General features: G+C 42.0%; 1 protein-coding gene across 2 annotated transcripts in view; it reads left to right on the top strand.

Moving 5' to 3' along the window:
* The window catches only part of LOC126262242 (semaphorin-1A), a 923,656-nt gene that overhangs the window by 30,511 nt on the left and 867,579 nt on the right, over positions 1 to 25,566 (top strand). The window lies entirely within an intron of this gene.

Raw genomic sequence — 25,566 nt, 5'->3', positions numbered from 1 at the left:
GTGATTGCAGTCGAACCAAGTAAGAGTAGCTCTTTAACATTGCTTGAGGTGCGTCGCGCGAGTCACGGAACACCCATTTTATTTTGTTAACGGTTCATGATATCAAAACAATGTCTTCAGCATAGGGGCACGTAATTTTATCATTTAACCTTTTTAACCAGTGCTGTGCCTGAGCACGTCTCGAACTATTCGAGCACTTGATGTCACAGTTCGAGCAATCTCGGCGTGGCGTGAACTTTCCTTCGCGGTCTTGCGAGTTCTGCTAATGATGTGTCACAGCGTTATTAATATGTTGTGGATTTTTAATCGCCAAATTGAAATTTCTTGACAGTTGACACTTCACACGTTGGAGCTTGTTTCCTCCAATCAAAGCTCTCAACGGCAGCCCCTATCGTTCGCCGTTGCCTAACCATCATGACAATTGGTCAGTTCACTTCCAATTCATTGGATATCGGTTTATTTCGTGTTTCATCGCATACGATGACACAAAACACACACACACACACACACACACACACACACACACACACACACACACACACACACACACACACACACACACACACACACACCACGGCTTTATTTCTTCCCCATCTTTCCCTAATCCGATGGGACCGATGACCTCCCTGTTTGGTCCCCTCCCTCCAAATCAATCAATCAATCAACCAACTGACACAACGACGCATATGAAATACGCATGTCTCATACACAGCACTAACCAAACACTACTGGATACTTCCGCACGAGACGCGATTCAGCGTCGCATAATATACAATTATCATAATCACGGAGATTGGATTACATTAGAGAAGCTTCGTACGTCTTTCGGTGAAGCTGAATTTCTGAAGGCTGAAATTCATGATTGCGGCTGGGTCACCACAGTCATAATAATACTTATTTAACGCTGTGTTATGGCGTAGCGTAAATATCGGTTAAAATGGCTCTGAGCACTATGGGACTTAACAGCTATGGTCATGAGTCCCCTAGAACTTAGAACTACTTTAAACCTAACTAACCTAAGGACAACACACAACACCCAGTCATCACGAGGCAGAGAAAATCCCTGACCCCGCCGGGAATCGAACCCGGGACCCCGTGCTCGAGAAGCGAGAACGCTACCGCGAGACCACGAGCTGCGGACGTAAATATCGGGCGTGTAGAAGGTCGTAGGTTCGAATCTCGTCAAATATACCGATTTTTTTTTCTTTTTTTAATTTCAGATGTAATCAAGAGTTTATCATTAGTTTGTTTCAATGTATTTTCTTCTTTCTAATTATTTACCGCGTCATTTTCAGCATCATTTGGCTTTATTTTCTCGTATTTTTCTTCCTGTCAGTCTTTCTTCTTTTGAAATCTGGCTGTCTATCCTCTGATTGCAACGAAGTGCCATTGAGGGCTGCATGTCGCTTGGTATCGCGGCAGCTCGTGTAGCCAGTGTGGTAACAGTTTTAGGTAACCAATGATACCAGAAATTAGTTTAAGCGCTCAAACTGAATTTTTTCTGTCTTGAGTTTGCTCGTAGGGGTAGTCTTTAATCGCCGCGAAGAAGCGATCGTGTTTTAGTTTTATCACATTGTTGACAGCTGTTTCCTCGGGTACATGGCATTTCACGAGGTTGTGGCTTAGCTTAGACAAGAGTATAAATTCAGGGCTACAATACGCGTCTCCTGCCGCAGTTCAGTCGATGGTCACTTAAAATGAGCTGCTGAAAGAGCATTCCGCATTTCCGTCATTCCTCGCGGCGGTCGCTTGCAGCATTGCTCCGCGTTGCACGTTAACAGCATCTGTGAAGTGACCCATAGAGTAAATATCTCTGGAGTGAGCATTGCGTTCTGCGCATGTTGTCAATATTAAACCAGGATTGTCACGTGATCTCGGGACTTCGCTGTGCGTGTGTGCTTTCTGCAGCGTTTGAAGTTTATAATACCAAGAGTTTTTGTTGTGTTTCACCGTTTGTTGATAGTGTAATAGCGATGGTGAATTACGTTGTTGCTACGGATGCAAAGAAAAATATGTGAAAGGAGGGATAGTAACTTTTCATGGGTACATTCCATATAGCTCTAATTATAGTTTTCATTTTAGTAAGAGACACTGTATACGTTTAAAAATTTCGAGACGCATTATAATTAAGACTTGATTCTGTAGACATATTTTTCTACGATTTTATGACTATAAAATAGATATTACGGCTCGTACAAAAGCTTACAAACAATCGCTTCCTCTCGTAAATTTGCTAGTGGAACAGGAAAGGCAAAGGTTAGTTGTTTCAGGAAATACTATCCTCCATGCATTTATCAGTGACTTGTCAATTATGTATATAGATTACTCAGTCTACTATTTATTTAATGAACTGGGAGCAAGTACTTAAAATGCGTTAAATAAATACCTCAAAGTGCCACCAGTAAGAAAAATTGTGCTTTAGGTCGCAAAAACGAGAAAATAAATACGCAGAAATACAAGAAAAAGGGACGAATTAACAGGGATATAATCGCTAATGTGTGGTAAATTCGGTGTTTTTCGGACACTTGCGAAAGTACTAACGTATTGTCAAGTTGTTTTGCAGGGCTATCACTGCAAAAATGTACTTCAGGCTCTGTAATACTATAAAGTGCGGTATCATACCAAGAACTACCAAAAATCGAGTGCATCTGAACTATGACACCTATCGCAAAGAAACTGAATGTAATATCACTTGCCCTTAAAAGTTACGTAGCTGGTTTATTCCCGGTATCAAATGGATACTGTTAAAATGTCTGCGCAACATATATAAACAATCCACGGCACGTACGAAAAGAATCCGTCTGTACTAGAGATGTAGTGACATTCTAAATATACAGGGCGCTATACGAACACACACACGACGTCCCGAGATCACGTGACCAGGCCGGCAATGTATGTTGACAACACAAAATCTGTTCTGCGCATGTGAGTGCTCACTCCAGAGATATTTATTCTATGAAGTGACCCTCCGTGTTTGTGTGTAACATACAACCGAGCGGTAGCCGGCAGCCGATGTGGCAACGCTGTAGCGGCAAGTGACAGACGAAAACTATCCTGTAATTTTAATAGGACAATTTATTTATTTTCGATTTAGTCAATTTGTCGAGCTTTAACTCGGCCTGTGATCTAATGATGTCTGTTGATACTCTCTCCACGACGAATATTGCTACTGTTATTTATTCTCGTGATTTGAATTACATTCAGTTGTCTTTAATTTATTGCGTTTATTAAGCATTGAATTCACAATTAATTTTATTTTTTTCTACACCCTTTATACGGTATCTACAATTTATGACAACTCATTTTACAAATTCATTCAAATGCAACAGTAGTGTTTCACGAAACTGTCAAATTTCAAGTAGAGCTTGAGTTGAAACTTCCTGTGTTCCACGATGTTGCCAAATTTCAAGCAGTGCTAAAAGTTGAAACTTACTACAGGTTAAAACTGTGTGCCGGACGGAGACCAACTCTGGACCTTTGCCTTTCGCGGGGAAGAGCTCTACCGACTCACGACCCGTTCTCACAGCTTTACTTCCGCCAGTATATCTCCTACCTTCCAAACTTTACAGAAGCTCTCCTGTAAAACTTGCCCGTGAAAGGCAAAGATTCCGAGTTCGAGTCTCGGACCGTCAATTTTAACTTGCAGGAAGTTTATCAGCGCACACGCTGCTGCATAGTGAAAATTTCATTCTAAAGCTAGAGTTTGTTCATGTGGCAGTATTTTAGTTCCTTGCGATCTTTTGCTCTCACGCGATATGGTTAAAACGCCACGTTCTTGTTTGATCACCACTCGATACTGTATCGAGATCCCGAGCTCGTTGTAACGCAAGTATCGTTTGCCCAACCCTCCTCTTAAATCTTCTGTCAACCGAGATATTGAAAATATGAATATTTTTAATGGAAAGATATATCTATTAACGGTAATGGAAAGCTGTAGGGAAGACGGGTACAGTGACATAACGGTGGTTAATGTTGGCTCTGAATTTTTTATAAAAATGTCCGATAAATGTACTAAAATGAAAGGCAAGGTGACTCGAATCTGCTACTGGTGGTATGAACATCGTCAAGTGGGGCCTCCCACACCAGGTTCAATCGATGTATCCTGCTTCTAAGGCAGTCCGACAAAGCTCAGTACATATAACTTTTTATGAAATTTTTTCTATGAAGATCTAGCAAATTTTATGATTTTATAAGTAGGTTTAAGATATAAACATCTCACTGAAACCCCGACTTTGTAGTGAAATACGACACACGAACTGCCTGGAATAATCGTTCAGCACTGGGATGGCCAACGAAACTTTCGATTGATCATCATGTACCAGTTTCATTCGCGTTAGAACAACGAAGTACTGTATAACTAAAGCCTGCTTACAGTTGCAGTGGTCATACGCAACCAGATACTTGAACAATGCGGCCGTGACCATTGGTAGAGAATACGTTTGTTTACAGAAGTGTTCTACTTAGATGAACAGAGTATAACTGTCTACAAGCACAACGACTAATAACTCCCCTAATGTTATTAATCATCCACATAAGGCTTTTTCTTGAATTCTTCTTTACCTACACACACTACATTGTACAAACCGAAACACTGCATCAGCCAAAGTAAATTTCTTCCTTGCTTTCTCCACCGTCGCATCTCGTTCCAGTCCTCAATCGGTAGAAATTGGAAAAACTCGGATGCCTACGATTAAAAAGTATGTGCTTCGGCACCGTCTTATCGAAGTAGCAGCAAGGACTCTGTTATGAACCTGAACGAGGTGTACAGGCTGCAGCATTATGAACCAAGAGCACTATTGCTACGGAAGACGTCGGTTCAGTAATCTTGGTTTCCTTATGGCGCTACGTGGTGAGTTCAGTACGTATTGCAACACATTTTTTTCTCGTCCAATTTCGATTGAAAAATTGCGGAATTTGTGGAATTATTACACTTCGGCCCGTGTAGTTTTATGAAGTTACGATAGGTGGCGGCGCTATACGTAGCCTTAAAAGTGATGTCTGTATCGGAGATGCATTCCGAGCAAGGAGCTGCCATTGACTTTCTTTTGGCGGAAAACCATAGCATCACAGGTAATGTTAGGCGCTTGCAGAATTTCTGGCCGTCAGCAAAAGGACGGTGAGTCAGTGGGCGAGGTGACCGTCATCATTGCAACAAGGATGTACAAACCTGCCCGATCTTCCGCGCGCCGGCCGGTTACACAGAACTGTGACTGCAATGTTGGAGCGTGCGGGCGCTCTCGTACGAGGTGATCAACGGATCACAATCAAACATCTCGTATCACAACTGGACGTCTCAGTTGGTAGTGCTGACACTCGTACACCGGCTGGGGTACTCAAACGTGTGTCCCCACTGCAAACCTCTCCGCCTACGCACCTTCCGGTTTCCATCTATTAGTCCCAATGAACCACTCAATCCGCGAGGACGCGATAAGCAGTACTTGGATGATGGAAGGTTACTGATGCAGCAAGACGTTGGTTCCGACATCGACCAGTAAAGAGAGTAAAGAGGCATACAGCCCCCCTCCGTAATGTGGCATAAGGCTGTCATATTAAACGGAAAATATATTGAAAAACACGGTTTTGTTAACAAAACAATGGAGAATATGGCGTACTGGAATCCTGAATAAAACGAGCATGACTTCAGAAAAAAGTGTTGCATTACCTATTGACCGCCCCTCGTACGCGGACGAAATGACATTACAGAAATGAAAGTGTGACAACAGCGTTCATTTACAGTTGCGGGTCTAGTGAAAAAAAAAATGCTGTTCTAGTAGGCTGGACAGAAACATGAATGACAGCCGAACTTGGTAACCTCTCCCGTTTGTCTCTAAAGCATTTTCTTACGGTCAATTTTACGATTTTTTTGTGACTGCACCCATAATGGGGGACTTCACTACGGTCCTGGTTGTATTAGTCCTTTGGACAGGAATAGCTGTTCGCTTAGCACGAGGACGTGCACATATCTGAAATAATTTTCCTAAGACTATGTTGATAAACAGAAGTAAGCGTATAGTTTCATTTACAACAAACGTAGCTGACCTTGTGTTTGTGTCATGTGTAGTAGGGCCAAGAGGAAATAAGTTTCGGATTGGTAGATAAGATCTGTTTACTTCCTGCATACATCACCGGAGCTTGGCATTACTTAACAAATCTTTTGACTTGAAATTTATTACGTAATTATTGGTGTTTTTAGCTACAAATGTTTCAGAAAGTAAGTTTGGGGGGTGCTGAGCTCTCGTATGAAATGTCGTGTATTTATCGCTGTCTGCTCAGAGTGCTGCTATTTTGTATAGGCAGCATGTAGGCCAGGTTCCTTACGCTGAACTGTTAGCGGTAGCGACGTGTGTGTATAGAATAAAAAACAAATAAATAAATAAAGAGGCGACGCATCACGAAGGAATTATCCGAATGGGACGGGAATCGGTAGATATGTGTATATGTAAAGACAAACAAATGATGTGTATATCAGAAGAATTTATTCAATAGAAAAAGCTTCACAGATTGAGCAAGTCAGTAACGCGTTGGACCATGTCTGGCCTTTACGCAAGCACTTGGTATTGATTGACGGAGTTGTTGGATATCCTCCGGATGGATATCACGCCAATTTCTGTCCAATTGGCGCGTTAGGTCGTCAAAAAGCCCGAAATTGTTGGAGCGTCCTGTACATAATGCTCCAAACGTTCTCCATTGGGGAGAGATCCGGCCATCTTGCTGGCGAGCACAAGGAAAAGCAGTAGACGCTCGCCGTTTTCGGGCGGGCATTATCTTGTTGAAATGTGAGCCGAGTATAGTTTTGCATGAAGGGGAAAAAAAAAGTGGCATAGAATACTGTCGACGTACCGCTGTGCCGAGAGGGTGCCGCGGATGACAACCAAAGGGGTCCTCCTGTGAAATGAAGTAGTACCCCAAACCACCGAGCGAGATGGCGCATTGGCTAGCACACTGGACTCGCATTCGGGAGGACGACGGTTCAATCTCGCGTCCGGCCATCCTGATTTAGGTTTTCCGTGATTTCCCTAAATCGCTCCAGGCAAATACCGGGATGGTTCCTTTGAAAGGGCACGGCCGACTTCCTTCCCCTTCCTTCCCTAATCCGATGACATCGCTGTCTGGTCTCCTCCCGCAAAAACAACCCAACCAGTACCCCGAATCCTCACTCCTGGTTGTCGGGCCGTATGGCGGGCAACAGTGAGGATGGTAGCCCACCGCTGTCCGGGACGTCTGCCGACACGTCTTCGGCCTGGAATCTCATCAGCTGAAGTAGAATTGCCTTCAGTGATGAGTCCCGCTTCGAACTGAGCCACGACAACCAGCGAAGACGGGTCTGGAGGCGCCCCGGACAGCGGCAGGGTAGCAACCTGACTGTCTTGCCATAAGACCCGACAACCAGGAGCGATGGTCAAGGTGCCGTTTCCTTTCATGGCAGGACCCCTTTACCTGCCATCCGCGGCACCCAATAATACGTCGATGATATTTTATGGCGCCTTTTGTTGCCCTTCGTGGCAAACCATCCGGGGCTAACATTTCAGCAACATAATGACGGCCCGCATACGACGAGAGTTTCTATTGCCTGTCTTAGAGCTTGCCAAACCCTACCTTATCCAGGAAGGTCGCCAGACCTCTCCCAAATTGAAAACGTCTGGAGCATTCTACAACTTCATACTCCGCAGGCCACATGACGGTGTCTGGCGGAGGGTACCTTGAGTACCTCTATCGGTTCCCCCTTCTGTTCCAGTCCCGTATTGTTCGTGGAAAGAAAGATTTTCGGTATGCCTCTGTGTGGGCTCTAATCTCTCTGATTTTATCCTCATGGTCTCTTCGCGAGATATGCGTAGGAGGGAGCAATATACTGCTTCACTCCTCGGTGAAGGTATGTTCTCGAAACTTCAACAAAAGCCCGTACCGAGCTACTGAGCGTCTCTCCTGCAGTCTTCCACTGGAGTTTATCTATCATCTCCGTAACGCTTTCGCGATTACTAAATGATCCTGTAACGATCACGCTGCTCTCCGTTGGATCTTCTCTATCTCTTCTATCAACCCTATCTGGTACGGATCCCACACTGGTGAGCAATATTCAAGCAGTGGGCGAACAAGTGTACTGTAACCTACTTCCTTAGGATTCTTCCAATGAATCTGTCTGGCATCTCCTTTACCGAAGATCAACTTTATATGGTCATTCCATTTTAAATCACTCCTAATACCTACTCCCAGATAATTTATGGAATTAACTGCTTCCAGTTGCTGACGTGCTATATTGTAGTTAAATGATAAAGGATCTTTATTTCTATGTACTTGCAGCACATTACATTTGTCTACATTCAGATTCAATTATTCAGATTCAATTGCCATTCCGTGCACCATGCGTCAATTCGTTGCAGATCCTCCTGCATTTCAGTACAATTTTCCAGTGTTACAACCTCTCGATATACCACAGCATCATCCGCAAAAAGCCTCAGTGAACTTCCGATATCATCCACAATGTCATTTATGTATATTGTGAATAGCAACGGTCCTACGACACTCCACTGCGGCACACCTGAAATCACTCTTACTTCGGAAGACTTCTCTCCATTGAGAATGACATGCTGCGTTCTGTTATCTAGGAACTCCTCAATCCAATCACACAATTGGTCTGATAGTCCATATGCTCGTACTTCGTATCGAACGCCTTGCGGAAGTCAAGAAACACATCTATCTGTGAACCCGTGTCTATGGCCCTCTGAGTCTCGTGGACGAATAGCGCGAGCTGGGTTTCACAAAATCGTCTTCTTCGAAACCCATGCTGATTCCTACAGAGTAGTTTTCTAGTCTCCAGAAAAGTCCTTATACTCGAACATAATACGTGTTCCAAAATTCTACAACTGATCGACGTTAGAGATATAGGTCTATAGTAATGCACATCTGTTCGACGTCCCTTCTAGATAACGGGGATGACCAATGCCCTTTTCCAATCCTTTGGAACGCTACGCTCTTCTAGATACCTACGGTACACCGCTGCAAGAAGGGGGCAAGTTCCTTCGCGTACTCTGTGTAAAATCGAACTGGTATCCCATCAGGTCAAGCGGCCTTTCCTCTTTTGAGCGATTTTTATTGTTTCTCTATGCCTCTGTCATCTATTTCGATATTTACCATTTTGTCACTATGGTCATAGCCCTCCGACCACTTCGGGATTTTTACGACGTAACGCGCCAGTTAGTTAGAATTAGGCACGAAGTCTCTCAGGAGGACATCCAATAACACTGTCAATCAATGCTAAGCCGAATAACTGATTGCATAAGGGCCACAGGTGGACCACCGCGCTATTGACTTGCTCAGTTCGTGAAACTCTTTCTCTTGCATAAATCATCCATCTTCTCTGGAACTGGAATCATTTGGTTGTCTGTACATGTACATCGTATCTACCGAGTGTGATCCCATTCGGATAATTTCTTCGTGGTGCGTTACTTTTTTGTCGTAGAGTGTATTTGAAATGGGATTCTTTTGATCAATAATTTGGCAGTATCCTCGTCGAACTGTTACATGCGTATTTGTTTTCCCGGTCCTGTGTCATTTTTCTGTGAAGTGCTCATCTTCATCTGTGCTTCCTAGTTCCGGATGAAATGAAATGAAATGGCCGGCGACATCGTGACTGTCTGAGATGCTATGAAATTTAAGAAATGTGAAGAAAGAAGGACCAGAGAAAAGCCGGCTGGCGAAAAGTCACGCACCATATAACGTCACAAGTAAGGACCGAAGAAAGAGAATGTTTCTTCGCTACGTCAGTTATTACGTTGTTACTTCTTGAAAACTGCAGTCGAAAGGATGGTGAAAGATAGTGTGTAGCGCAGACCGTTGTTGATGTTGGATGCAGAATTTATGTTGATGATGAGGATAGCTGGCAAGCAACAGGAATGGAGAATTGCATCAAATCTACCTTAGGATTGATGTCTGAAATGACAAGAGTAGCATGACCCCCTAATATTTCATAATCATCTTAGAATATAAGTAAAATTTGCACGTTTGGAACGTGTACTGTATTGAAGGTACTGAAACAACTTTATTTTTTATGGATGTATACGTTACCAAGTAGTATTATGTATTTTTATTTTTTTTATTTCAGTAATGGCACTGAAAGCTTGGGAGTGGGCGTTGCAGGGAGAGGACTCTCCTATAACCCAACGAGATGTATGAAATGTTATGTTGGCACACTATTAGATCTTTAGTTTTCTTCGATCCTTTTCCTCAGTTATGAATTACAAAGATGTACTGAGGCGTCTTGAAAAGAAAAATGTTGTGAAAGGACGGTTTGTAATGTTTCCACTGAAAATTTTCGAAAAAATAAACAGGAAATGTGTCAGTGTCGGAACGAAGACACTAGTACCAGATTCGTATTGTGAAGTTTACATAACATTGGGGATGAAGCAGTGAAGCTGCTGTGTATCAACGGCGCTTATCCCTGCACTTAACGATCTGACTTGTTTTTCGGTCTGGCCATTTGAGGACCAAACTAATTCAGATCAGCTTCCTTTCTTCTGGTCTTTATCCTGCTCCAGTAATATTACATTCTCAAACTTTTCAATCTTCTCAGGACTTCAGTCCATGATGTTATTAGCCTGGGTTAGAGTCATTCTGTCCTGGAAACCAATAGCAGCCTCAATTTGTCTGTTTCCTGTATTCCCATTTCTTCAAGACCTCTCTGCACGTTTTTGATCTAGCATATTTTGCCTCACTTGCTCACGAAAATCTTCAGTTTCTGCTGTTTCAGTCTCCATTGATCCGTTCTAAGGATGTCTCCGCGGAAGATAGCCGTTGATGGAGTCACAGACTCTTTATGCCTGGGTACACAGTTCTTGGTTCGTTCGTATTCTGGATTGAATATCTTCTCTTTTACGAAACGCCAAATATCCTCATGATTATCCATTGTCCCGTAAGTTCTAGCCTTTTATATAATCCATTCTTACGAAGCTCAGACTTCCTGTTGCGTTTAAGGCTTATGGACAGTGTCTGGTATTATCTTAATTTTGCGTGGATCTCATTATTCTTCTTACTGGAGAGATTCATAGTGCGTTCTGTTCAGAACTTAGGCTTTTTATTTTAATCAACTTTCACTGAAAAAGCACTCAAAAGTTTCAAGCCTCTTTTTCAAGACTTCACGAATAACATTAACAAAAATGCCTTTTTAGTATGCTATTGTGAAAGAATTTGAAAAGTCGCCCTTAAATTATCACAACGTGTAAATATATAGTGAACCTTAATATAACCGGCACACTGTTGGGAAGAATTCCTGACTAGAAACTGAGGAAGAAAAGTCATATGAGCATGTGTCCAGAAATGCATCGTTGGCACGGTAGATGGCGCTGACGAATTAAAGTTGCTCTGACCACGTGCCATGTGTCCCTTGTGTGTTGCAGACTGTCTGATTGACGCAACATATCGTAAGCAGCTGAATGGTCCATTATTAATGTCTGTAACTAGACTTTATGGTGTCTGTGTACGGCCAAGCAGATGGAAACGGTAGAGAGGCAGCACGGCTATACCAAAATAAGTACCCTCACAGATGCCAACCACGTCACATAACATTTAAAGCCCCTTTTTTGTTGTTTGTGTGATAGTGGGTCCTTTCAGACAGACGAAGGTGGAGGGAGGCGGCGGACTGAGCGTGCACCAGATTTGGAGGACCTGGTTCTACAGGGTACTGAGACGACCCTTGAACAAGCTACCGCATCCGATGGAGGCCATTCTGAACATCTATTGTGACGTGGATGCGATGCAGCTCGGTGCTGTGTTACGGGAAGATTTTTTGTCGTTGCATGTACACCGTCCATTTCCGGACACATATTCGTAGGAACTTTTTCCTCTATTTCCAATCAGGAGTCCGTCTCTGTACTTTATCGCTTTTACTAATGCTCACCCCCATATATATATATATATATATATATATATATATATATGCGCACCACTTAACGTTTAAGTCTAGAGCAACGATCAGAAATGTGGGCACTGTAGAGGAATTATTTCCAGGAGTAGTTACGAGGAAAGTTGGTGAACCACATGATGCTAGTTTCGTAACTGATAGCTTTAGTTGGTTCGGCGTTGATATGATACGACGAAGGCAGCTGCTGGTGAGACAGGAAATCTTTTGTGATGCGGTTTGAGTCATATTTTCCGGATGCTGGTGGTCTTCCTCCTGTGAAATAGTTCCTTGTGAACTAAGTTGCGTTGTCCTCGTGTACTTATCTCGTGTACTGGATAAGTTTCACTGTAAGCTTTTTTTAAGCCTGTCTTCTACATTACGGCTTTGCTACCTTTGGATGTTTAATTTTTACAAAACACTTTGCTCTCCACTTGACGATGTTCTCAAATTTATCATCATACCTGTAAGGGAAGGAATAGATCGTCTCCATTGCGTCTGCGTCAACGTTTACACTCCAGATAGCGTGCAGCAAAAGTATGTCTTAAATGTGTTAATGTGTATCCTTGTAACATTGTCAATAGCCAACAGAAAAAAACCCTTGTTAACTCCTCTGTATATTTTAACTCCTAAAATAATTATTACGTTTATGTGCGATACCGAGGACATGGAACGATAGTTTATGCTTCGTTAAGGCGATGTGATAATATGCTAACATACACAGATGCACTTCCACCGTCATGTGGGAAACATATTAAGGTGGTTTTGCAATGTGAGGTTAAAGGTGTTAAAAGTCGTTATTCAACGGAACGGCTCTGGATTTATATACAGCCAAATCTGCAGTACTTAAAGTTGCTTCCAAACCACAACATGTGCACAGTGCGCGTGGAAGAGAGACAATCTTAAAAATATTACGCGAAACAGTACTGAAGTACGCCTATAGAGAGCAATCGTCACAACTTGTATGTGTTTTTGGCAATCGAACTGGTCGTGTATGTGGTTAAGGGGCTCCGGAACGCCCTATACTTGCAATGTTAAAATAACGCTTATAAATTACATCTTTCCTCACAAAGTATTTGAGGTAGGAAGTTGAACTTTTTACAGATTATTTATTGGAATATGGGCTACAACTTAACACAGGGATTTTACAAAATTTTAGTTCAGTTATTAAAGATGATTTTTTTTTTCAACTGTAATGAAAATTCACAACATTTTTTTGCAATTTTTTATTTATATATTCAAAAATATACAGTTTTTTGGAAAAAGGCTGTGTTAAATTATGCAGAAGGTACTGTGTAACATTTACTGAAAGTTTGAAACAAATATGTTTGGAAGATCCTTAGAAAACATGTAATTAGTATGAGAAAATAAAAGTTGTGGGAATCGAGCGACAAAGATTGGATTAACTTTTTAGTGCATTCCAGGTCCATAGGATGGATTATCTTCATCCTCTGCAAACTCCTCTTCCAGCTTCCTCTTGTTCCTCCTCCTGTTTACTCTTGCCTGTATTTCTAGACTCTTTACAGCCCTGTCTGCAGCCCGAAGGCGTTCCTTGTCTAAAGCAAGCATCGCTCGTACCATGTTAGAACCTATCTTCATTCCCATATTTCTAAATACCTTGCACCTTACAATGTTGCCATCATTGAAAGTCGCAACAGCATCATACACACGAAAGTGAAGTGTTTCTATTCCAACAAATACAGTTTGGGGATTCTCGACCATATAACACTATTTACACATTCATTGGGGTTTTGAGTTTTTCCGTGAATACACTTTTTCAACAGTTCAGGTGCTGCTAAGTCTCTGAAAATAGATTTTATCACCTCCATTATTGCATGAGGCAGACTATGCTTATGAGTGTACACTTCACCAGTTAGCAATCCTTTGTTATATTTACACCAACTGTCTTCTTCTTTGGGACACAAGCTATGGTCGGGATTTTCATCGGTTGAAGAAGTATGAGAAAAAAAGAGCCCAAACATTTCTCCTTTTCTTAAAAGCCTTCATAGGATTTCTAATAACTTTACTTTTACTCATTATTATACTTCAACAAAACAGAGACTCAAGAAACAGAATTAATTACGAATATTTTCGAGATAACGACAGAGTAAATAAACATGAAACAATCGAAAATCACACCAGCGATATATATTGAACCATCACAGGTTAGCCACAACACATACTTTATCTCACATCACGAAAATGTACCTGATGAACACGGACGTTAATAACAACACCATTTGACAGCAGTTTAACAGCGCCACAGTGGGTCACGCCCATGTAGAACACATTTCAAAAAAAATTTAAAAATAGTTGTAGTCTTCGGAATGAATAAATTATATATCTATTAAAAGGTAATAGTCTGCAGATTCAGAAAACGCAAAAAAGTAAAAAAATTGAACTTTTCATGATTTTGAGCCTTTCCGGAGCCCCTTAAACAAATAAGCCACACAATGTATTACGCAATGGAATGGACATACACGTAAATTTAGACCCCGTACCGAAACAGAATAGCACAACTGAAACTTTCATGATCAAGGAATGTCACAGTTAATTTAAATGTCAACACAGAAGCAAAGCTGCCGAAATCACTTCCATCCAAGCACCAGTCCCGAGAACTATAACTGACAACAATAGTGAAGCAGGACTCGTATATTCCCACGTACGTGTCATTAAACTAACACACACACATAGTATTTATAAAGCATCACAATTTTTTTATAGGTGAGTACCACAAAATTAATTCAGTTCTTGTCTATTTACGTTGTTTTAATTCACTGTTAGGTCATTTTACATAAATAGTAGCCCATTTCCTGCAGTGCTCTTTGCTCTCCCCTCTCCCAAGAAACTTTGGCCACAACGTAAATCATCGAACATCACATATGCATTAACTACTGGGTATAAAATTTTAAATGTGAACGCCAATCAGCCGATGAACATACCGATCGGCAACAGGTAATAGTGCTATTTGTTTTTAATAGATAGTCTTATTAACAGTGGGTGATTGCTGAATTTACTTTATTGTAAAAATAAATTGAAAAGTGGACAACGAGCAGTTCAGACAAGAAGCGAATATAAGCTTTCGAAATGTTGTATTACAGAAGAATACTGAAGATGGGATGGGTAGATCGAATAACAAAAGAGGAGGTAGTGAATCAAGTTGGCGGGAAACGAGACAAATATGCCTCAACGACTAAAAGAATGGGTCAGTTGCACTTTCTAAGGCATCAAAGAATCGTCACTTTGGCGATGTAGTGAGGCGGGGGGGGGGGGGGGGGGGTGGAGTAAAAATTGTAGAAGGGGGCCAGTGATAAAAACAATAAGCAGGTTGAAATGGATGGCAGCGACAGTGCAATACTGCAGTTGTCTTTTATGTCAAACTGTTTTTTCAATGCAGTGTAGCACTAAATATCTATAGCAATAATTGTTTTGTGATTTTAGCAATCTTGTATCAGGTACTACTCTCTAGCATTTCTAAATATTTCAAAATGACATATCAAGAGATAGGAAATGTTATATTCGAATGCAAGAGTTACTTGTAAATAAAACTGACTCCGTGTCGTCATTTGCCTTTTTGAAAAATTAGTGGTCAGGTTGACGGAGGCAACGCGTTACCGCAGCGAGGCCGTAAAGGAGTTGCAGTCCACGCACCCAGTTGCGCGACCGTGAGCGTACATCCGCCCATATGCATCTCCGTCTTCATCAGGCTGGACCCACTCCTTAGAACAATGAGCAGTTAAATGCGCCCATCGCAGCTTCTGCCCACACCTAGTTACACCGTGCGCGACCACAACGCCTCTCTCACCACGAGCTTACCGCGCAGCTCACGTTTAGTCTCGCTCCAGACACGCACTGGCGTGCAGCGCATTAACGACTTTTCAAAACGACGGTATGATCTATTATACGTTCAATCATAGTTTCCATTTAAATGTGTTACAGTCCGAAACCATTAAAGGGAACGTAGGTACAATTCCAATAATTATCAGTTACATTTATAAAGCCTGAAATTAACTCATTGATATAAGAAAATTAAAAAACTTTAATTAATGTAGTAGGAGGGCTGATAGCACAAAACATAGTTACTCATTTGCTATATTATGTTGTAAAAAAATCGCCTTTCCTGTACTCTTATTTGCCCTTCTATAAAATCGTAGGGGAGTTTATACAATTTTAAATCTTCTGTCAGTGAACGCATTTGAATGTTCGTAATGCATTGCCAGAGGACAGTGATGCAGCAGTAGTACTATGGTCTCTTGGTATCATCTGCCACAGCCAAAGAAAATGTGGTTAACATTTCCCTCATTGTTACATTCACTTGAAGATTGGATAATAGCAGATATTAATCAAGATGAGAAACTACAAGATTAGTTTTCTGACAGCTTACTTGTATCATGTTTCAGATACATCAGGCGGACAGAGGGACTGATAACCTCTTAGTCATGCCCCTTTAAACCGTCATCATCAGTCCAGGTGCAAAGTTGTATAATACTGCTATCATGTTTCTCTTCACGAGTTAGATTAGAATGAGCTCCTGACAGTGTTTGATGGAGCCTATTAGTGGGTCTCCATTTGGCCACCTGGTCAAATAATTGACAATACGACTGCATGGAAATGTGAGGGCAAGCATAATCGCCGTCAAGGTACTGGTCAACCGTGTCTAACCACTACAACGGAGGATCGCCAAATTTTTCAGAAGCACGTTGTAACCAATTCACATTTGTGCCTGCCATTCGAGTGGAAGTAATAGACTCCCAGCAACATTCTGTGGAGACTTGCTGCAACCACAGTGGCGAATTGCCATCCTGTGTGTAGGCTGCCGTCAACACAGCAACACAAACAGTAGTGTTTGGAGTGGGGGTGTGACAGGGAAGCATTTGCTGCTGATGAATGGCGTTGCATTGTCCATCGATCTGGATAACCATTGTTGGCGAATATGACGGCGGCCTAGGGAGACACTACTCTTCCAATGTTTTCGAGAGGCACAACGATATTACTCCTGGCGTCATTGTGTGGGAAGACATCCGTTATGACTTGAGGTCTTGCCTTGTAGTGATCGAGGCCTAGTGTACTAGTCGACCAAAATACTACTGCACCTGGGAGTGAGGACTATTCGGTTCGTTTATCATGAGTCAGCGCGTAATCGGGAAGGTAGTATATCAACACACTTGTAAGCGTTGGTAGTGCAGTGCGTGCAATGATACCGTGGTTGAGTAGTACCTGTTAAGTGTATTTGTTTTGTGAGCACACACGATGTCGATTACTTGTGTGACACGTGCAGTGTATTTATGTTACTGCTGACCAAGGCACGTTTAGGGTGTACTCTCGCTGTGAAAGGTACCAAAGCTATATAATCGATGAGTTTGCTAAATGAGGACAAAAGTGCTTGTACCTCCCTTGGAATGCATTTCCGCCAGTATGACATGTCTGTAAAACCTTTTTATCCTCTACGGGATCGTTTGCCCCAATTTAGCAAAGTCATACTGTATAGTTTTAAAGAGTCAGTTGCATGACTAAATGACTGATTAGTAGTTTCCCTCGCTTACAATAATTATCTACAGACATGAGTGCTACCAATTTCAGATCGCTCAGTATCTTTCAGGTAAAGGCTGACTACTTTTACAACTTTTACCTAAAAGATGTTAACCTATCACCAATAGTGAACACTCATATCTGAAGATGATCTGACCATATGATCGAAACTAGTCATCAGTCATTTATCAGGTAAGTGGGACTGTAAAAATAAACTACCTTGAAGATACAATCACCGGGGAAACGGTGCGCGAAATAAATGCTTGTGTCAGGTCGTGAAGGCGCTTAAATCCATTGAGGTCCGGACCGAACCAGGTTGCACAGTGGTAAGACGTCGGTTCCCAGTGGGGATGACGGTGGTTGAAATCCCCTCCTGGCCACTTAGGTGTAGGTTTTCCGTGGTTTAAGTGAATCGTTTAAGGCAAGTGCTGGGATGATTCCTTTGGATAGGACGATATGTTTTTCTTCCCCAGTACGGTTATAGTGCTCTCTCTCTATTAACCTCATCAATGGAACGTTAAAATCACATGTTCGTATTCTTTTCGAACTTCCAAATTGGTTTTTCTGTCACAGCTTTCCATCAGATAAAAAATGTGTGTTGAGGGTCTAGCTGCAGTAGACGGCTGACATCCGTCCAAACAACCCCACCGTACTCCGTGTGGATTTTGCGTTGCCTCCACTAATGAATACCCTGCTGAGAAGATGGTATTTTCTACGAGTAATTAGCTCTTACAGGCGTGGTGCGGTGTGTGCGCCCAGTTACAAGAAGACTCCTGCGAAAATGTTTGGAGAGTTGTCTTTATGGTTGAAATGTGCATATGGTATATTGGAAATTACCTAAAAAAAAAACAATCGGTTAGCTCTTTTGGTATCGAGACTGGTGTGAGATATGGCGATAGGCATCCGTCAGTTCTGTTACACTGTATCCTGGGAAAATGACAAGACCAGTTACAATCTATGGGAGTTTGACTGGTGGCGAAGATAACCCATACACTTTGGAGAGAACATAGAAAAAAGACAAATTCGAAAAATATCATGATTATCGAATTGAGTTGCTGATAGAAAGAAAGATTTTGTCAGCAGCTCAAGGCGGTAATCATGACGTTTAATTATTCATGAAATGTGGGGCAACACCTCCTGAAAATACACTATGTGACTAAAAGTATCCGGACACCCCCAAAAATACACATTTTTCAAATTAGGTGTATTTTACAGCCACCTATTGCCAGGTACTCCATATGACCGCAGTAGTCATTACACATCGTGAGAGTGCAGAATGGGACGCTCCGCAGAACTCTCTGACTTCGAACCATTTCCACACTCCTAAACATCCCGAGTTCCACTGTTTCCGATGTGATAGTGAAGTAGAAATATGAAGGGACAAGTACAGCACAAAAGCGTACGGGCCGACCTCGTCTGTTGAGTGACCGAGACCACCGACAGTTGAAGAGGGTCGTAATGTGTAATACGCAGACATCTATCCAGACCATCACACAGGAATTCCAGACTGCATCAGGATCCACTGGAAGTACTATGACAGTTAAGCGGAAGGTGAGAAAATGTGGATCTCATGGTCGAGCGGCTGCTCATATACCACACATCACGCCGGTAAATGCCAAACAACGCCTCGCTTGGTGTTATGAGTGTAAACATTGGACGATTTAAGAGTGGAAAAACATTGTGTGGAGTTTTGAATGATGGTACCCAATTTGGCGATCTGATGGCACGGTGTGGGTATGGCGAATGCCCGGTGAACATCGTCTGCCAGCATGCGTAGTGCCAACAGTAAAATTCGGAGGCGGTGGTGTTATGGTGTGGTCGTGTTTTTCATGTAGGGGGCTTGCACCCCTTGTTTTGCGTGGTACTATCACAGCACATGCTCACATTGGTGTTTTAAGCACCTTCTTGCTTCCCACTGTTGAAGAGCAATTCGGGTATGGCGATATGTGATCGAGCACCTGTTCATAATGCACGGCCTGTGGCGGAGTGGTTACACGATAATAACATACCTGTAATGGAGTGGCCTGCACAGAGTCCTGACCTGAATCCTATAGAACACCTTTGGGATGTTTCGGAACGCCGACTTCGTGCAAGGCCTCACCGACCGACATCGACACCTCTCCTCAGTGCAGCACTCCGTGAAGAACGGGCTGCCAAGAAGCCTTGCAGCACCTGACTAAACGTCTGCCTGCGAGAGTGGAAGCTGTCATTAAGGCTGAGTGTGGGTCAACACCATAATGAATTCAAGCATTACCAATGGAGGGCACCACGAATTTCTAAGTCGTTTTCACCCAGATGTCCGGGTACTTTTGATCACATCGTGTACGTTTGGAAAAGACAAGGGCGAAGAACTTTAAGTACACACTGTGTCCCAGGAGGAATAGTTAATATGAAGGGATATTACGGGAACACTTATTCGAAGGAAAAAACTTCCCACGGAGATAGGCTCTACACATTCAGTGTAGATTTGTTTTTGGGCTAGTGACATACAAATATGTGTCTTGCCCACTGAACCTCTTCGATATTTTATTCTAGCCCAAACTACATCGTTGCTTTCAACCTTTTTGCTTCGTATGTCTTTCTGCTATAGGAATAGGAGTGGGCCCAAAATTGAACCCTGTGGGACTCCCTTTGTCATTTGTCCCGAGCCATTGAAATTTTCTACCTTTCGAACATTGATCGAAATGTTCACACTAACTTTTTGCATTATATGTAAGTGTAATTCAAATTAGTTGTTAGTAAAGCCGTCAGTTTCATAAATAACAATATACAGCAAATGTGTTTTGTCTCGGAAGCCATTCGAAACAGGGCGTATGTCCATATGAAGTTTTTTGCTTGAAATGAGCGTTGCTGTAATACCCCTGAATATTGACTGTTCTTTCTTAGGCACATAGTATAGAGGCAGCTGTAACCATGGTATGTTGTCGTATGGGTCTCAGGCAAACTGTTTCTATAACGGAATGCATGTGCGCAGTAGAAACATGTGTTACAATCAGAAAAAGAGGCCTTATTGATATTAGAAACAGGAGTAAAAGAGATACTACGAAAAATAATGGTCGGTGAAGATGGAAAGATCAGGCCCAGACTGCACCCGAAACTGTACCAGAAGACGAAAAGCATAGTAGCACTGGCGAAAAGAACTCTTCATTCTTATGGACATGTACTTAGAATGGAAATGAGCTGATGAAAAGAATTTTCATCTTCTTTGATCAAAGAAAATCTGAGCCGAAATATTTTAATTGAGAAGTTATCGCATAAAGTTAAGAATAGAATAGGACGATCTTCTACATAGAAGTAAATTCAGACAACAGCTGAGAGGTCAGGGACCGTGCAGGATAATAGGCCAGCGTCCCTAGAGAAGAAACGATCCTGTACGAACAATCGAAGTAGTTCAGTGAAGGGATAGAGGAGTGCTGTGAGAAAGTAAAGACAGAAGTGGTGAAAAATAACTGAAACTCTGTCGGAACTTGTCCATAGGTGGCCTAAACGAGACGCTAGTGAATGAAACTGTGTTATATGGTAAAACGTTAATAGCGCTCTTGGTAATGTACTTCGGTTTTGTTTCCTGCTGTTTTAGATCGCGTAGGTCATGACTAAAAATCTAGCACCTCATATTCCCGTTATCTTCTCTCTAATCATTCCGACGTGGTACGATAATCAAGGACAGAGCGAACAAGTTTCCTACAAACCCTTTCATTCGTGGATGGATTTGTGTGTGTGTGTGTGTGTGTGTGTGTGTTTTCTTTCTTTCTTCAGCATTCTTGCGCTGAATCACGTCCAAATGGCCAAGTATTTCTTCTTAAAAAATTCAAGCCAATATCTCTTCGGATTGTAACCGTAAAGCCTTAATGTATTTCTCTTTGCAAACATCAGTGACTTAGTAATTTTTCTGTTGTGTCCTACCTGAAAGTCACCTTAGCCTAAGTTCATGTAGATGCTCGTCGTTGCATTTGGTTTTAACAATGGTGAGTTACAGATCATGGGGTGAAATACTGCTTTTATTGTGCATCTTCAACGACGTAACAATAATATTTTTGTAACACAATCTTTGTAATCATGCGCAAATATGCAAACAGTAGAGGAGAAACGCTCAGATGCCATGGGACACGACCATCTTTTTATGATTTGACGATGCCTCTTGTTCTGATGTTTTGTGATGAAGATTTTGTCATGATGACAACTTAGCCCATTGATAATTGCGACAAGAGAGCAAAAATATTTTTTGTTTGAGGAAAAAAAAACTTATTCCTTAGCATAACTATACTCCCGATTCAGCGTATTTTTAATTTGTGTCAACGTAATAATAGTTTTGCCAAACTCTGCAAAATAATGTGCTATGACATCGCAGGAACGAAAAGCATTTTATTTCGTTCAAAGCTTTTAATAACAACCAAGATTCTATATCATACACATCGGTAGTCACCCCCTTCCCCTCCCCCCTAAGATAGCTGCAAGAAAACCATACGTTGCATTCGGCGGAAACAGAGAAATGTGTCGCAGTGGTGAAGATGCTGCGTTCGCATTTCATGGGGAATGGAGTTCAGATCTTCATCCGACCATCAAACGTTTTGTTTTCCTCAGACTTCATTCGGGCTAATGTTGATGATGTATTGAATAAGGTTACACCCGATTTCCGTCCTTAATCTCGTGGGACTGAGCGTCCAGTCTCTGGAGACGCGGACGGACTGTAAATTCTTGACTCTCCTACCGTTGGGAACTTCCAGCAAAAGCGTTCCACGAATAATGCTCCACTAGATCAGTGTAGTTTAACTAAATTTCCCACTTATTCATGAAAATTAATGAGTAAGCAAATGGCCCACATGCCTCTCAGGCGCTCTCAACAGCAGGCTGGGAGAAAACAGTTCACGCCTGACAACTCAATTACGTAGAGCGCAGTGCGCGGTAAAAGGGTGGCTGCTGCGAGGAAACTAACTGCAAATCACAATGGAAGGAATGAACTTTCGTAGGGAAGAAGGACCAGAAGTGCAGGAGCATATGTTCACGCGGAATTTCCCTGTGAAAGAGAGAGCCGGATATTGCAATATTGCGGTGCCAGAGGCAGGAGTCTTTTGAAATGTGTTGTTTTTAGTTGAATGCTGCACACTTCGCGAGCAGAAAAGGTCAGACACCCTCAGGTGTTGAAAGGAATGAATGAATGACGAGAGGTTCTGCTTTGCATTAAAATGCGCAACTCCATTTCTCGCCTTGATATAATGAGGCGAGAAAAATACAGACACTCTCATTTTGTCACCAGACATACAATCGGAGGGAAACCGGAGCCAAGCGGAAGGAGTACGTCTTGGCTGGCTAAGGGGTATGTACAACGAAAATATGCTTTCACCTATGCAGCGGAAATTTTAAAAAATACTTCAGTAACAACCTGGCCATACACAAAAGAAGTGACTAGAATGAGAAAAAGAGGAGGAAGGGAAACTAATTCATTCGCAGCGTCCGATTGTATGAACAAACACGTGATATATTTGACAGTGTTCAGTTAACATGATTCAGGAACAGCGTTCGTTTGACTTGGATTAGTTGTTTGATTTCTAACCAGTAAACCCCCAATCCCTCCCTCCGCCCCTCCCTCCCCCAATTCTGTAAAGAATCTAAATCCCTGAGTATAAAACAGCTTCAGAGACCTGATCACTGTACAGTTGAGTTCATCTGTTAAATATCTTGCGCTAAGCTTCTAAAACACGTCCCATTGTAAGCAAAAGCTACTATTTCACGCATCTCAAAGTTTGACGTCAAATGTCCTAAACTACGTGGCGTACAGTGATATAATTTTGAACTTCGTTGGTACCTGTGGTTAGTGTCTGCAAAATGTATTGCGAATGGAGTTGGTAGTGGATAAATAATAAATTAAAACGTCATGCCTGATGCGGCAATTTTACTACATGAGCAGCGAAACTGAAGTAAGCTATAAAAACTTTTCTTTACACGATTTCGTGGCTGTCTCAGCGAAGAAAAGTTTCATAAAGATTTGAAATTATGTGTAACCTTTGTTAGAAATTTCTAAGTGCTCTAACTCCCAAACATTGAATGAATGAATGAAATCCAGGTATTTTGGCGTCGTCATTTACGCTGCCTCAAGACGAACACACAGTTTCTAACTGTCATATTTGTCTTATTGCGATAAACTTGTGACATAAGTTTATACCTAATAATGATTAGATTATGGCAGCATTTTAAATTTTTAAATTCGATCAACAACTAAGCGAAATATTGAAAATCAAAATTTTATTGCCCCTGGAAGCCGTTCGATAGGCAGCCTGCGACTAATACCGTGTTCCGGGACAGGGGTTTATTAATACACATTTTGCGATTTCCAGCTTCCTGCCTGAGGTCTGTTGGCTATCTTCTGCTGAACTCTGGACAAGTTTGGGTAGTTTGTCAGGAAATTATTTAATTATAGTGTCCTAGTAGTGGGTAAAATAGTTCATGGAAAGACATCTTCATCTACATCTACATTCATACTCTGCAAACCACCGTGAAGTACATGACGGGTACAACCTATTGTATCATTTGCGTTTCTTCCTGTTGCATTCCCGTATGGAGCGCGGAAAGAATAATGGTTTGAATGCCTCTGTGCGTGCTGTTATTATTGTAACTTGTCCTCACGATGCCTTATGTGAGCGAAAATTAGGCGCTTATAGTATATTCCTAGAGTCATTATTTAAATTGGGATGTTTAAAGCTACCCCGGCGTACTGTTTGTTCCATAAAAACACGGGAGAACTGAAAGTCGGGACTCGTCAACCAGGCCACTGTTTTTCAGTACTTAGGGCCAATTGATGTCACGAGCCCATGAGAGGCGGTGCAGACGATGTCGTGTTATTAGCAGAGGCACTCGCGTCGGTCGTGTGCTGCCATGGGCCATTAACACAAAATTTCGGCGCACTGTCCTAGCGGATACGTTCGTCGTACATCCCACGTTGATTTCTGGGTTTGTTTCACGCAGTGTAGCTTGTCTGCTAGCACTGACAACTCCACGCAAACGCCGCTGCTCTCGGTCGTTAAAGAGAAAGCTATCGGCAACTGCTTTGTCCGTGGTGCGAGGTAGTGCCTGAAATTTGGTACTCTAGGCACACTCTTGACACTGTGGACCTCGGAATATTGAATTGCCTAACGATTTCAAAAACGGAATGTCCGTGCGTTTAGCTCAGACTACCATTCCGCGTTCAAAGCCTGTTACGTCTTGTTGTGCAGTCATAATCGGAAACCCTTTCACATGATTCACCAGAGTACAAATGACAGCTTCGCCAATGCACTGTCCTTTCATACTTTGTGTACGCTGTACCATCGTCTGTATATGTGCATATCGCTACCCCATGAGTATTGTCACCTCAGTCTACGTGTATTTCTCAACGTTTTATAAAAATTCCGTAGCATTTGTAACACCATAGCTCTAATGCTGTACTGATTTATTTTGCTTTTGTTTCATTTAATGTTACATCGCTGAGCTTCTGTAAATGTGTTTGTTTGAATCAGTAACACAAAACTGTATACTCCTTTCTTTGTAAGAACTTTGATGTCATGATTTGATTATATGCAAAGTAGTGTATCTGTCATTTAAATTCTTTGTCCCATTTGGAGGGAACAAAACTTACTGTATATAATTGAAATTCTGTGTGAATAATTTTTTGTAGAAATGATAATATGTGCAAATGCTCTGTTGTAATTAATGTTTGTTTACTGTTATGTAAACTGCTGACCTTCACTTAGGATTCTTAGTTATTCTGTATGTAAAAGTTGTTGTGGTTCCCCTCGGGAACGGAACTGTGTAGCGCGCGCAAATTGTGGCTGGCCTAGGTAGGAAAGGTGGAACTGAGTCAGTCGGGGACGAGCTACGAGTCGGGGACGAGCTACCAAACTGTGCACTGCCATGTAAAAATTGCATATTGTGCTGGTTCCGAGAGAGGCTTTTCTGCTACTTTCCGATGCCTCGGATGGATGGATAAATAGCTGGAACTATTCTGGAATTTGTATCTATCATCGCCACCAAGAAATGACAGTCCAGCAATTCTACCTGCAATTCCACCTGCCAGCATGCAATCGCCACCTTATTGCGCAATCATAGCATCGGAATGCTACAATGATGTACAGTGAAGGATCAGCTTAATGGATGTGCTCAAATATAAGGTAATT

This window comes from Schistocerca nitens, chromosome 6 (genome assembly GCF_023898315.1).
Source record: "Schistocerca nitens isolate TAMUIC-IGC-003100 chromosome 6, iqSchNite1.1, whole genome shotgun sequence".
NCBI classification, from domain to species: Eukaryota; Metazoa; Arthropoda; class Insecta; order Orthoptera; family Acrididae; genus Schistocerca; species Schistocerca nitens.
The sequence above is the reverse complement of the archived record's forward strand: the minus strand, read 5'-3'. Positions and strand labels throughout refer to the sequence as shown.